Source organism: Hibiscus syriacus, unplaced genomic scaffold, assembly GCF_006381635.1.
Source record: "Hibiscus syriacus cultivar Baekdansim isolate YM2019G1 unplaced genomic scaffold, ASM638163v2 tig00110584_pilon, whole genome shotgun sequence".
In the NCBI taxonomy this organism is placed as follows: Eukaryota; Viridiplantae; Streptophyta; class Magnoliopsida; order Malvales; family Malvaceae; genus Hibiscus; species Hibiscus syriacus.
Window position 1 is genome coordinate 1,749,459 of NW_024062792.1, and position 14,498 is coordinate 1,763,956.

Consider the following 14,498-nt stretch of genomic DNA (forward strand, 5'->3'; position numbering starts at 1 on the left):
GATTCTAAAAAGTTTTTATTTTATTTTATTTTAGCGACCAAGATATAAAGATCTTAACAATTTAGTGATTGAAATACAAGTCAACAATATTATTAATTTTATTAATTTGTTGTCAAATGATTATGGTAAACTTTTAAAACTAGTTTTTGGATATTTTTAACTTTAGCTGTAATAAATAGTAAAAATAAAAAGCTATGTTCATTCTATGTTCATTCTACTTTATTATAAAAATAAAATGTTCACTGAATCTAATATCATGGTTTAGATAGGCTTTTCTAATTATATTCCAAATCATAATATAAGAATCATTTGTAAAATACAATTGTGTTGTTATTAAAAATAAAAAATAAAAATTTATTGATGATTAAATGATAAAAAAATATTATTTTTTAAAAGAAAATTAAATTTGAACAAATCTATCTACAAAATTGTATAAATCTATCGATAGATTAAAAAATTAAACAAATACTAAATTATAATCCTTTTAACTTTTTCAAAAAATTAAAAAACGTGGCATGTGTCAAACAATTAGAAGAGAAATGAGTTAAATAATAGTGAAGTTTAATAATCTTTAAAACAGTTGAAAGGAAAATTTAAAACATCATTATAGGAGACAGCATATGTGTAAGTAACATGTATGAATTTGTAGTAGTCGATAAGGACAACTCCCCATCATAAGTCTGGTCAAATGTATAGGGTTACATATGTATGGTGATGAAAGCATTTTTATAGATATCATAAACCAGATTTGATAAGATGGATACAAATATTTATAGGTAGGGTTTGGGGTTGCTAACATGGTCCTTTTCAAAATCATAATTTTTTAATTTTATTCTTTTAATTTAAAATTTAAATAATAAAAAAAATATTTTTGCTCTTAACTAATAAAATTTTGATTTATTCTTTTTAAATTATAAAAATTATAGACTAAAGTAATGATAAACTATCCATAAAACATAAAAAAAATCCTAATTTCACCTTGAAAACATTTAATATGTATTTTGTAGTACTTAATCAGTTACTAATAAAATTTTAAAACTTTACAAAATTAAAGTGTGTATATACAAAATTTTAAACTATATATTTAACAAAACTTATAAATTTTTATTTTAAAAATTGAATGGTTAATACATAAAAATAAATTGGGTAAAAGTACACTAGAAGTCACCGAACTATAGGTAAATTTCATTTTTTGTCACCTAGTTAATAGCACCTTTTTTTTGGTTAAATTTCAAAAGGGAAAATGTTGAGGAATTTATTAAATTGGTATAATGGAAAATATAACCCTTAAAGTTTACACATTATATCGATTTCGTCTAATTCTAAAAAAATTGATCTCAACCTTTATATAATGTACCAATTTGATCCTAAATCCAAACAAATCTGATCTTCTTCCTTCCCAAAAGCCACAACTTCAAATCAGGTCCGTAACATATGATTTTTTAAGAACACATATTAGTTTAATTTATTTTCTTCTTCATTATTCTCTTTTTATAACATATTGAGATGGTGAAAAGTATTCTTATGGCTTGTTTAGTTTTATGTGAAATATATTCTATGGCTCTACTGTTTATATTGTCAACTTTCCGTATTATGAGGGATGATATTTGATCGGTTCAGATCAAGTCTAGGCACTTTTAGCTTTTGATTTACTCTAATAATAATTGGTATCAATAACCAAATAAAATTTGTAAAACTAATAGATCAAAGAACCTTTGCATTTATAAAAAGAAGTGTAAAACAAGAAAATCGAAGTATTCTTGTGAACTTTGGATTAAATTGTTACATTGTCTAAAGATCAAGAATATATGTTGTTATACCATTATAAATCAATACGTATCTGTGTCCGATGTGATGAAATCAATGACCAAAACAGAAATTTTTAGAATTGAATGACTAAACAAGAAATTACCTATAATTGGATGATGTACTATACTTTACCCATATTATACAAATCATTATTGCTCTCTCGTAAAAGTTTTCCCAAATTACGTCTATCACTCAAGGTCAACTGTATTATATAAAATAATCATTTAAGTCTTAAAAATTGAAATATAAGTAAATTTTATAAATCAGTCTACATTTATATTTATTGATATTATAATGTCAGTAAATTTTATTATGCCGTACGATTATTATTTTAGGAGTAATTTTGTTGAATTAGTGTAACTCTTGATATTAGACGTTGCTTCTAAAAATTTGTATAAATTTTAATTTTAAATTTAAATAAATTTATTTTATCATAAAAATATATAATAAAATGATATTATATTAAAAAATTAATATGATTATAACCCTCTAGCTCAGTCAATAAAACATACAACATAATAAATAAAGATAAAAATTAGTATAGACCTTTCATTAATCTTGTATTTCACATACTAATGTGAAATACAAATAACTTCTTCTATCGAATTCGATTAAAATAAATTTATTCCTAGGGTTTTGGCCTTTTTTCTCCTAGGGTTTTGCCTTTTTTCTAAGTCGTCTGGCTTGTTTTAGGGTTTCTGCTATTTTTTGTTTTCTTCTGTTGTTTCTCCCGTCTGTTTGGAAGTGCGTGCCTGTCAGTCTGCGATGGGAGATTTGGAAAGAAGTTGGATGGTCTGCAATTGGGAAGAAGAGGAGGCTTTGGTGTTGGAATCTGATGAACAGGTTACGGGTATCTCTTTTGAGAATTGTTTTGGGACCCGTTCGTACTGCTAGCTTGATTAACTTTAATGTTATGCTCACAACCCTGGAAAATGTATGGCATCCCATTGAGGGAATTTCTTTCTGAATTAGGGGATGGGCACTTTCAGTTCCCTTTGTTTCATGGTGGGATGTTGATAGAATCATTAGAGATGGGCCATGGTATTTCATTCCCATTTGTAATCTTGCATAAGTTGAACGTAGGAGAAGATCCAATGGCAGCCCTCTCAATACTGTTGATTTCTGGATAAGAATAATTGACCTTCCTGCTGGTTTCGTCTCTGAATCTGTGGCAAAATTGCTGGGAAATTTTGTTGGGACGTTTTTGATGTACGATACCTCAGCAATTTCATTGGGATACAGAGGATATTCGAGCACTAGTGCGTATTGATGTTCGTCAACCCTTAATCGCAAGAAGAAGCTAAATACCTAATGTTAAGCATGTTTAAGCTTCGTTCTAGTATGAAAAATTGCGATTGTTTTGCTTCCTTTGCGATAAATTGGGTCATGGAAAGGGCTTTTGCCCTAATCGTATTCTTCAGGAAAAGAAGGAATTGGTGTTAATTGGGGTGGTTCTTACGTGCTCCACCAAGACAGCGAGGGAACTTTTAGTCCTTCGCTTCGTGATGATGGTGGTAAGGGAAAGGCTCTGGTAGGGAATTCAGCCATGGCGTGGGCAGGAAATGGTTCTGGTTATCTGTGTTGGATCGCAATAAGACATTGGGCAAGTAATCGGTGATAGATGTGAATACGACAACGATGGAAGAAAATCATTCGGTGGAGAAATCTGACTAGCAAAAGAGATAGAGGCAATCTTATACGCCTGATGGTCTTTCGAATCTTATAGCAAAAAAAATCATCTTCAAAGAAGATGATGTACCAACGGTAGGCCTGAAACGTCAGGTTGGCCAATCACAATGAACTATAAGTTGGAATGTCTGAGGCTTGGGGCAACTCGGGCAATCAATTGTCTCTGCCATATGTTGTGGGACGTGAACCCCTCTGTAGCTTTCTGATGGAAACAAAACTACAGAATGGTATGGAGAGAGTTAGACGAACGCGTGGCTTCCCAAATAAATTTGTAACCCCTAAGATCCGACCTAGACGTTACGCTCAAATCTAGGCGGTTACATATCTTATTCAAAAATTCTTTTCATATTTAAAACAACATTAAATACATATACAATCTAATATGAAATTAGTCATAAGAAAGGTTCATGAGATAAAATATATATAGATATATACATACATATACATACATATATCAGAAAACCGTATAAAATACACATAACAAAATACCAGTAATACATATATCAAGTTGGTAGCAAAACAAGTGTCACCAAAGTATAACAAAGAAAACATATAGAGATATACAGTGGTACAAAAATAGGTAGTCGATCCTCTTGATGCCAAGTCTGCTTACGGTTGCTACTATGTGTAAAAATTAAAATTTACAGAATGCGCTAGAAAGCCCAGTGTGCTCCTTACGGTGTATAAAAACATACAAATAAAATACTTTAGTAAAAACAATTTATCAAACATGTTTTAAAAATATGATCACTACCCTCATCCGATCACCAGAATGTGTAGGTTCCCCAGAACCATACACCTACCTGTACACCCGGTAAGGCCTTATACATATAGAATAAGGACTTGCAGTAAGGACTTACCCTGAACACAAAGCAGAGGAGCCTGCGATAAGGACTTTCCCTGAGCACAAAGCAGAGGAGCCTGTGGTAAGGTCTTATATGTCATAGACTAGGCCTGATATACTTCCTCTAATAATACCCCCAATGACAATAATAAGCATGTATTTATTCGAGCGAAAATGGTAGTTTAATCCATTAAAACATGAAAATATTCCAGACTCAAAAGGCAGATACAGAAAATACATAAATCAGATATCATATCAGAAATGTACAGTAAATCTGATAAACAATATTTAGAAAATCAGGTATCGTGTCGTGAAAATATTCAATATTATCATAAATCTAAAACAATTTAGATGAATAGTTTAAAACAGTAATGTAACACCATCATGAAACACATCTGTATCGGTCTGAGTAGTCTAATAAGAAAACCTCCTACTGAGTTTACCGACCACAATTAACGTCAACGCTAGATCCTACGAATCGAAAAATTCATATCAGACTCCTAATATGAATAATAATAACCCCTATTTAAATTACAATACCTACGAGTAACTCTCGAAGAATGCAGGTAGTAGATGATGGACGGGAAGCACCTAATCTAACCGATATATTCTCGAATCAAATCCATAATCAAATCCCAATAAATAAACAAAAATGCTAAAATACTAAGCATTTTCATATTAACGGGTTCGATTCGGGGCTTTTGGATCAGAATTTGGAAAAAAAGATCGCGGAATCAGACTCAAGACGTCGAAAAATATCAAGATAGAGGTTTAAAAAAAGGCAACGTCGGTCAACTGTCAATGATCAAGGGTTGACCGATTCGGTTCAGATCAAATCGAATCGGGTCACACATGGGTCAAGTTGACCATGCGGGTCAGGTAGGGTCAGCCCATTAACAAGCAGCCCACCAGGCGGTGAAATTTTCCCCACACGCAGCGGCGGCGTTTGGGGGCGTGTGCAGGGTCTCCAGAGGTCAGAAAATTATGGAAAAATTCCTACGTACGTTTTAAGGGGTTTTGATACATTTACCAAGCTCGGTTCACAACGATGAACAGCGGAGAGATCGATTTCAAAATGTCAAAAACTTAATTTTCATCTCCCCTTTACATGTTGACGACAACGAAGACAAAGTGGACATCGATGGACTCGTGACAACGCAAGGAACACAATGGTGTGAGAGGTGTAAAAAATGGAGCAACGGTTGACAATAAAACGTCGATCAAAGGTTTCCTTCTGTAAGAGGAAAGGTTGAAAAGAGAGAACAATATGGTTGAAACTTTCCAGAAATGGAAAGTTTATGATTTTTTGAGGTTTTTAACCCACACTTATGAAAAATGGTGTAATTATAATATAGGTCCTGCAGTTTTAGTTCTTTCTGAATTTGGATCCGAATTTAATCAAAATTTTACTTTGGTCATCGAATTTAATTAATATTTCAATTTATTCATCGAAAAAAGTTTAAGAAAAAATTAGTCCCTAATTTGGGGTGTGACAACTCTCCCCTTAAAAGAAATTTCATCCTCGAAATTTACCTAATAGAAATAAATGTGAAAACTGAGCCTCCAACAACCTAACTCTATGAACTGACTTACGGAACTCTGAACTGTCATTGAACTCTAAGTATTCTCCACCGAAATATTAAAAACCCCAAGAATAGAATGTGACAAATTCGAATAGGTAGAACCATTACCAAACACGACAGAGTAGGGAACTAAATGATAGTAACAGTATCTGCAATCACATCAGGCTCATCATGGTCCTATAGAAGTCTAACAACGTAAACCAACCCAGGTTGTATGGCCTCAGATCTAGTTGAATACCTACTTTGAGAAGCTCGACTTCTACTAGCCGATCCCGAAGCTCTCTCCTGACTATGGTTCTCTACTAGAGTCTGAACTTTACTCTGAGTACGAGCGGGAGTACAAGCTGGTTTCTGAACTGTGAGAGTTGGCTCTGGAAAATCCCTCAAGAGATGGTCACCGGAACCACATTTAAAATAGGTACCCAACTTCTTTCTTTATTCACCAAAATGATGTATTACAGAGTGCTCACATGTCGGCAAAGGTTGCACCCTGAAGAACCACCTTGACTAGAAGACGTCACAGCTGGTAAACCTGACATCTCAGGCCTGCACTCGCACCGCTTTTCTGAGAAGACTCACCCTTGTCTCTTCTTGGGGCAATGCAGAAGAGTCAACAGTACCAGAAGGCCTCCTAAATGGTCTCGGTCTCTATCTCTCTGGCGCTCCATACCCACTAGCTCTATCTCCTCAGCGGTCTTGACTATCTCAACCAGACATCAAAATTCCTCTCCTGATGGTAGCAAATCGACTTCTGATCTCTCTACCTGAGTCTATTCTCAAATCTCAACACCGATCCAACTCATATCAATAAGTCCAGTAGCATAACAGCTCAATCTATAAACTCAATCTTATAATCCATAACATACATATGACCCTATTCAGTGTTATGTCCTCAGTGACAGGAGGGTCTCTCGTATGTGTAACCGATCTCGAGAAATAACAGATTTACATATGAAACATAAGTATCGAGGTGACATGGGATCGTCTATCCTAACAGAAGGTCGAGTCGCTCACCCTCGACCAGGCCTATGACCCCTAACATCACGAATCATTATATTAACACTCTTAAAATAAGGTGACACGGTTTTTGAAATCGAAAGATCTTGAAAATATAGAATTTAGACTCATCCACAGTATGAGTGTTTAAAATCGAAGGCTTTGATACCACCAAGTACCCCCTAGACCCGACCTGGACATTATGCCTAATAGGCGTTTACATATCTTATTCAGAATTTTCTTTTCATATTTAAAAAAACGTTAAAATATATAACATATATAAAAATCACATATTTAAAACAACGTTAAAATCCATATAACATATAATATAAAATCAGTAATAAGAAAGATTCATACAATAAACACACACACACACACACACACACACACACAAATATATATATATATATATATATATATATATATATACATATATCATAAAACCATATAAAACATATACATAATAAAATACCGATAATACATATATATCAAGATGGTAGCAAAAACAAGTATTACCAAAGTATAACAAAAAAATATAGAGATATACATTTGTACATAAGGATCTGCGGTAAAGACTTACCATTAGCACAAAGCATATGAGCCTACGGTAAGGACTTACCATGAGCACAAAGTAGAGGAGTCTGCGGTAAGGTCTTACAAGTCATAAACTAGGCCTGATATACTTCCTCTAATAATACCCCCAATGACAATAATAAACATATGTATTCGAGTGAAAACGTAGTTTAATCCATAAAACATGAAAATATTCCAGACTCAGAATCAGATACAAAAATACAGAAATCAGAGATCGTATCAAAATGTACAGTAAATCCGATATTATATAAACATTATTTAGAAAATCAGGTATCGTGTCGTAAAAGATTCAGTATTATCACAAATCTAAACAGATAAGATGAATAGTTTAAAACAGTAAAATAACACCATCAGGAAACACATCTTTACCGGTCTGATAGTCTGATAAGAAACCTACTACTGAGTCTACCAACCAGTAGCTCTAGATCCTACGAATCGAGAAACTCCATATTGGAATCTTAATATGAAATAAATAATACTATTTAAACAATTTACATATACTATGAGTAACTCTAGAGGAACGCGGATCGTGCGGATCTGACGGAAGGGAAGCACCGAATCTAAGTAACCCTCGGTCGGGTGAAACACGAGTACCTTCATAAAAATATATTCTCGAATCAATTCTATAATCAAATCCAAATAAATAAGCAAAATGCTAAAGTTTAATCCACATTGTATTGATCCCTAAAGTTTAATCCCCGTCTCAAAATCATCTCATTTCGCCCAATTAACCTATGTAATGTCCTCTTTAAATTGTGTCGAAGACGTTGGTTACGCGTATGCTGGATTTATTACATCTTTTTTGATGAGGCCCAAAGTGCTTCTGTCCCTGATCGCCAGATTACAGAAATGTCATTTCGACTTATGAAATTCTTCATTCATTTCTGAATAAGCGCACGGGTAGGAAAGGGTATTTTACGCTAAAGTTGGATATGAGTAAAGCCTTGTGATGTAATGAAAAAAATGGGATTGTGATGAGGATTGAAACCATTCAATGATTACGAGTTCGGTTTCATATTCTGTCATTCTTAATGGTTCAGTTGGAGAGGTTTTCTATCCACTGCAGGGACTTTGTCAAGGGGACCCGTTAAGCCCTTATTTATTCCTATTCGCACTGAGGTCTCTCTTCCCTTATTCGTTAAGTCGTGAGATCTAGAAGTGTAAAAGGTTTTTGATTAACAGGTATGCTCATTCAGTTACTCATTTACTCTTTGTTGGACAGTCTCATCTTTGGTGAAGCATCTGTTAGAGTTGCACACTTCTTCATGGACATCCTGAGGGTTTATGGGCAAAGTTCTGGCCATTTAATAAACTTTGATAAGTCGGGTTTATTTTTTAGGTCGAACGTGGTGGAGGGAATAGAGCTGATGTTCGAAGAATTTTGATGTTGGTAGCTCATCTTGCCTTGAGCGTTATCTAGGTCTTCCAACTTTGGTGGGTCGAACAAGAGGAGTGCGTTTGTTCAGTGCAAGGAGAAATTCTTGGCCCGTATTCACTCTTGGAGTACTCGCTTCTTATCGCAAGGGAAAAGAGATGTTTATTAAGGTTGTTCTCCAAGCTATACCTCTTTATGCGATGAACTGTTTCCTTTTGCCAAAGAGTTTATGTTCAGACTTGAAGGTCTGATGGCCAGGTTTTGGTGGTTGAAGTCGGCTAATAAAAATGGATTCACTGGTATTCATGGAATTCATTATGTAATTTGAAACTTAATAGCGATATGGGCTTTTGGGATTTGGCAAAGTTTGATGTTGCGCTTCTAGCTAAACAAGGGTGCGGCTTCTCACGAATCTCGCTTCGTTAGCAAGCAAAATTATGCGTGAAAAGTATTACAACTCGATAACTTTCATGAACTCGAGTTAGGATCGAATCCTTCTTATGTGTGGTGAAGCATTTGGAGTGCTAGGGATTATTAGAGAAAGCGATGTGGTGGAGTGTTGTTTCGGGATCATCTATTCTGTATGGAACGATTTCTGGTAGTCGAGCTCTCACCCGATTAAGATTCCTCCCCAAGGTCAAATTTGGTGAATAAAGTGGCTGACCTTATAGATGAAATCGTAAGGCCTGGAATGAAGACTTGATTCGGAGTATTTTCTCCATAGAAGAGGCGGAACAGATCTTGTATATCCCTTTTCCCTCGGGTGTGAAGTGGTGAGCACACAGGGTTGTACCCTGTTAGAAGTGGTTACAGATAACTGTTGGACAGAAGTAATGGATCGTCACAGTTTTCGAACGTTTATCAACAAACTTGGGACAATGTTTGTCAAAATAAGATCAAAGTTCAATGTTGGCGGTTTGCAAACAATCTTGTCCCTACTGTTTGCAACCTTTATCAGAAGCGAGTATCTAATGCCCCTACTGTTTGAAATGCCCAACCAATATTTGAATCGATTGAACATGTGCTAATCGAGTGTCCTTTAGCAGATGAGACTTGGAGAAGATGGGTATCCAGTGGCCTCTTGTGAGCTTACAGTGGGATATTCGTGAATTTCTAAGCTGGTTGTTTGATAATTTTTCATCAAACTTATATGGGAAATTTCTTACTACTTTCTGGGCAATCTGGTTTGCTCGTAAAAAGTTATCATGAAGGTAAAGCTACATCGAGTGAGGAATTAGTCACCTTTATTTTAGCTCATTGCAAGGAGTTTGAGAAGGTGAATTCTTCAATTAAGCTTGCCCCGTCGCACCCGCCTGTTCAATGGAGATTCCCAATGGCTCCTTGTGTAAAAGTGAAATTTGATGCCAAGGTTTTTCGCTAGCATAGAAGACAACGTGATTAGGAATTATAATCAGAGATGAACAAGGTGAGGTTTTGGGCGAATCAAGATTGAGAATCAGAAGAGTCACGTCTATTTTTTTGGCTGAAGCGTCTGTTGCATTCGAATCTATCAAGTTTGCTAATGATCTTGGTTTTTTCATGTTGGTCGTGAAAGGAGACTCAAGATCTATCATTCAGAAACTGAAGATGAACAGGCCAGACCTTTCGATGGTGGGACCTCTGATTTGGACCGGGAAGCAGCTGGCAAACACTTTGCATGCAGTCACCTTTAGCTTTACCCTTCGATCCGGTATCGTGGATGCTCATTCCCTTACTTCGGATGACTCAGTGGGAGACAAGACCTTTTCTGGGTGGAGGAAGCTCTTCCAAAGTCGTTTGTTTGCTGATCCTAGAGGATAAGAAGAATATCGTGCCTCCCCTTCGAAGAGGGTCGAGTTTGGTTCCTGGTGTTTAAGGCTCTACATTTTTCACCTTCCCTTCTTTCTCTGTAGGTCGCGAGTGTTTCTAATCTCCTTTTTCAGAGAGAATTTTACCGGTTGATTTTTTTTTATTTTATATTTTTTTTTTCTTTTTTGCACTTGGGTAGCTGAGTAGTTTGCTTGTTTTTGTTTCTGGCGTTTGTTTCTTGTTATTGTGTTACACAACTGGACTTGTTTTGTTTTTTCTTTAATAAATAATCGGTACTTTAAAGTAAAAAACAACAACTTCTATTCCCAATCTAGATTGTATGCACCAACTTAATAAAGGAAAGTAATTAAAAAATCAATTATAAAATAAAACATGTACTATTTATGTGTTTATCTTTCCAAGGTTTGCTTGATTACTAATGATATGACAAGTCACCAAAATAATAATTTTAATAATTTAATATTCTAAATGATAAGAGTGAAACATACTTTTGCTCATATAGTGAACAAAATGTAAACTTATTTATGATTTAATTTTAATTTTAGAATTCTATTGTAATTTTATATTTCTTTTAACAACCACACTTTTGCTCATATAGTGAAACAAGGATCGTAGTTGCATTAAACAAACAAAGTATAAAAATCAAAGGCTAAACTATATACTTGATTACCTAACTATATACTTGATTACCTACCTATTACTTAGTTTTTGTTTTTTTACTCACTCAACTATTTTTTAAATCATACTTACGTTTTGGTTCTGTTCCGATCACCTATCCTGATTTTGACATTAGTCTAAGATAATGTCACATCAATAACATATTTAATTTTCTAACTACCAGTGACAAGAACAAAACTAAAACGTATCTTTAAATGTGATTTTCGAAAAAAATAATTCGAGACCAAAATATAAACTAAGTAACAGGTGGAAGACGAAAAAGATAAATTACCCAAATCAAAATTTAGAAGAGGTCAATGATGCGTGTCTCGACAAACAACATATCTAATCAATTCTAAGATATTGTAATATTGTTGGTTTAATTATCACACAAATAATTTAGTGGTGATTGTAATATTGTTAATAATGAGAGAAAATATAAAAAAGAGAAGATTAATGTTAGATCCGTGAAGGAGCAACGAAAGTAAAGAGAGAGATTGCTCGTGACATTGGCAGCGATGGGATCACAGATCACATGCAAAAGCCAAATCAAATGCAATCTTTATTTGGTATCTAATTCACAATTATATTGTATTACTTATATTCATCTGCCCACGTTACCGCACTTACATACAATTGAAACTCATCTTCTTCTTTTTTTTTTTTTTGTAAGTTTATAAAATATTTAAAATTCAAATATGAATTGATTTCACTTATTAAAAGGTATGATATTTTTATCAAAGTTTTGAATCAATTTACGTTATTTATAAAAAAAAATTAAACAAGGCAAAAGGGTAACTTTTATCCCGATAGTAACACATATTATTTTCGTCCCTATCGTATTTTCGCATCAATTTAGCTCTTGAAGTTGCTCAATTGCATCATTTTATAACCTACCCTTAACTTAAAACACTAAATTATAAACTTTAAACCCTAAACCATAACTCTATTACCTCTAACACTAACTTAGGTTTATAATTTAGAGTTTTAAGTTAGGGGCATGGTTATAGAATGATGCAATTAAATAACTTTGAAGGCGAAAATGATAAATTTAGTCTACCTTATAATCATCCAAAATATTTAAATAAGGGTAAAATACATGATTCCTCACCGAACTTTACCCTCTCTCTCATGTTTTACTCACTATACTTTCATTTTAAATTTACTCACAGAACTGACGATCACTTATGTTTGATCATTCTGATTATTTTTTTTATTTTTTGTATGATGTAGCATTTTTTAGTATTGTTTAATATAATTTTTTATTATTATTTCAAAGGTCGGCGTGGTCACGATGGATGATAATTATTTTAAGTATTTTTAAATTTAATAATAAAATATTATTTTATTATTTATTTAAGTTAGTTTTATGTTGAAATACAAAAAATGTCAATCATACAAAAATAATAATAAAATAATCTAGAGTGATTAAAATATGAATAATTGAAAGTTCAGTGAATAAATTAAAAAACTGAAAGTACAGTAAGTAAAATAGGAGATATATAAAATTTAGTAAGGAATGTGTAATTTACCCTTATAAAATACAATTTTAAGTTATATAATTAAGTATGATGCCACAGTTAAATAATAAATTTTTAACCACACCAGTAATCAAGTAGAATAGGCGCTAGTCCTTAAATAGGTAAGAGTTTTGAATCCTGGCGTTTGCGAAGGAGCAAACTAAATTGGGAGGGTCGCCCTTGCCTTTGCAGTATCAGATCTGGATTAGTCGATAAATAAATCGAATACAGTGAGTAATTCAAAAAATAATAAATTTTAATTGGGTAATTAAAATAATATCCAATCAAACAATTGGTTTTATTGATGTAATAATAAGGATGACATTTGGAGATAAAATTATATTTTAGGAATTAAAAGGCCCTAATAATTTATTTATCATTTTTTGACAGGTGAAAAGGAATGAAATTATTATTTATACTTTATATTTGCTAAATTTAAACTATTTCTAAAGGAGAGACGTACGGTTGTTACCAGTACCTACGTGTTTTGTCTTTATTATCCTATACGTCCATTTTCACCTGAAACACTTGTCAAAACCACGTGGCTCACTCTGAACTACTCATTCGATAGATCTAACAATTTCAAATTCGATTTCCTCTTTTAAAAAACTTCAATTTAATATTATTTAATTATTTTTTATTTGTGTATACCAATCACACTCCAAACACGTCTCTACATGTATTCTCTCTCTCTCTCTCTCTATATCTCATAACAATATATTTAAGGGTAAAGTATAGTAATGGTCACTGAACATTTCTAAAGTTTGCATTTAGGTCCCCCAACTTTTAAAACTTGCAATACAGTCCCCTAACATTTATTCCGTTTGCAATATGGTCCCCAACTTAAAACACTGTTAGAAATTAGGGTAAATTATATAAAAGGTTATTAAACTTTTCAGACAATGAATTTAGGTCCCCAACTTTTAAAACTTACAAAACAGTCCTCAATTTTATTCTAAACCCCAATTTCCAAGTAATTCAATTTCATTCTAAACCTTAAATTCCAAAATAATTCATTAAATTCAATTATGTCAGATTTATTATTATTTAATTTCATCTTATTTCATGTGATATGTATTTTTTATATAAATATAATAGTATAATTCTTATCTGTTGAAGAAATTTTTTAATTAAAAAAAGTAGTTAGGATATAAAAGAGGTTGAAAATAATTCGAATTTTAAATTTATAAAATATTATTTTGACGTATAAATAAAAGTGTAAACTACTAGGTTGACAACTTAACTATCTAGCCCTTTTACTTTTGTCATCGATCTTTTAAATTTATCAATCATACAACATAATTATTTAATTGTTTCAACTAAGCCACTAGTCGTTACCAATTGATACAAATGATGAAGTGGCAGTTAAAATGAATTGACATTATTATACATTCAGTCTTTATTATTTATATAATCAATTTGGTGTTAAATTAATAGAATTTAATAAATTAATCATTTAATTAGGATCTGACATGTGTTAGCACATAATCATGACACGTGTCATTGGTGACACATGTCACCACCTAATTATTATATATTATCAATTTGGTCCTAAATTAAATAAAATTTAATAAATTAATCATTTAACCAGGATCTGACATGTGTTAACACATGATCATGAT